The sequence below is a fragment of the Apium graveolens genome, chromosome 10, assembly GCF_009905375.1.
Source record: "Apium graveolens cultivar Ventura chromosome 10, ASM990537v1, whole genome shotgun sequence".
In the NCBI taxonomy this organism is placed as follows: domain Eukaryota; kingdom Viridiplantae; phylum Streptophyta; class Magnoliopsida; order Apiales; family Apiaceae; genus Apium; species Apium graveolens.
The window spans coordinates 131,569,275-131,571,112 of NC_133656.1; the positions used below are offsets into that span (position 1 = coordinate 131,569,275).

Here is a 1,838-nt window from a genome sequence, read left to right on the forward strand (position 1 = left end):
AGTGTGTGATGATTGCTTGATATCTAGTATTGGTTGTGCGTATTCGTCTTATGTGCGTCGCGAACATATAAGATAGGGTGTTAATCTCTTGTGAAGCGACGGTGGATCTTGAGATTTAGAACTTGCCATGCTAGCATAGGTTCATGTACGTTGTGCATGATTAGTGGGTAACTCTAACAGTTTTATTTGCCCTATGTAATCAAAAAGGAATAACTTGTGCTTAAATCGTTGTGTTGTCAATTTCTGTAGACATATAGGAACTCAACATAATTGATGACTATTCGACTTCTATCTTAATTGTGGATGCTTGGTAGAATGGTATTAGTACAATGAAAGTTGGCTTTTATCAGTTTCGTGTTATTTGATTAATATCATCACTGTCACATGCTAAAGGTAATAACAGTGGCTATAGAAGGAAGTAGTAATGAAGTTGTGATCTCATGAGTGTTTTATTATTGATAAGTTGAAGTGTTAGTTAAGTGGTTAATTAAGTAGTTAATTATAGTTAATATTTAATCAACAATTTTAAGTGTTATTATCTTAACATTGAGAAGTAATCATACATTGGTGAGTGAGTTTAATTAGATAATAATTTAGTCTGAGTCTCTGAGGGAACGAACTAGAAAATATTCTATATTACTTGCGAACGCGTATACTTGCGTGAATATTAGCGCGTGTTTTCGCCCTAACAAGTTTTTGGCGCCGCTGCCGGGGACTCGGCGTATTTGTTTAGTTTATGTACTTACCATCATTGGTCATTAGGACTCAGTGATTAGGACGTAGTAGTTACTTATTTTTTCTGGTTGTATTTCAGGTACTTTAGCAAGCGTTTATGCAAACTCGTTCTCGTGCTCGCAAGAGGACTTTAGATACAGCTGAGGAGACAGACGAAGTTCTTGATATTCCGGAAAAGTTAGATTTTGAGGATTCGGATTCAGGTTCTGAGCAGAAAGAACCAGTAAACATGGGAGATCGTATTGTTCAAGCTGATCCAGCTCTTATGGATTTTTCTCGGCCTAAAATTGATGACATTCAGTCAAGCATCCTTCATCCGGCTATTCAAGCTAACACCTTTGAAATCAAGCCGGGCACTATTCAGATGGTGCAGAATTCTGTTTCTTTTGGAGGAGCGGCAACTGAAGACCCCAACATGCACATAAGGAATTTTGTCGAGATCTGCAGCACTTTTAAGTATAATGGCGTGACTGATGAGGCTATCAAGTTGAGGCTTTTCCCATTCTCACTAAGGGACAAGGCTAAAGACTACGTGGCAAGATCTTGCGCAAAAGTTTCTGGTGAAGTTTTATCCGATGGCAAAGACTGCTGCTATGAGGAGTGCTCTTACTCAGTTTGCGCAGCAACCTACAGAATCTATGTGCGAGGCTTGGGAACGCTACAAGGAAATGGTGAGAAAATGTCCACATCATGGAATGCCGGATTGGATGGTGATCACTGGTTTCTATAATGGTTTGGGGGACCAATCTCGGCCCATGCTCGATGCAGCAGCTGGAGGCGCCTTATGGGCTAAAAGTTATACTGAGGCGTATAATCTTATCGAGACGATGGCTGCAAATGAGCATCAAAACCCAACTCAGAGGATGACGTCAGGCAAGGTAGCAGGTATTCTGGAAGTTGATGCAGCCACCGCTATTGCAGCCCAGCTCTAAGCGCTATCAATGAAGGTTGATTCTCTGGCTACGTATGGAGTTAATCAAATAGCTATAGTTTGTGAGCTTTGTGCAGGTTCTCATGCTACGGATCAGTGTTCTCTTGTAAATGAATCTGTTCAGTATGTGAATAATTATCAGCGACAACAGCAGCCTGTGCCAGTGACCTAT

General features: G+C 40.5%; 1 non-coding gene across 1 annotated transcript; it reads right to left on the bottom strand.

Annotated features, from left to right (window-relative positions):
- Window positions 1-1,325: 1,325 nt before the first annotated feature.
- LOC141694216 (small nucleolar RNA R71) lies at window positions 1,326-1,432 on the bottom strand. Its single transcript, XR_012563540.1, has one exon. It is a non-coding gene; the product is annotated as a small nucleolar RNA R71 (small nucleolar RNA).
- Window positions 1,433-1,838: the final 406 nt, after the last annotated feature.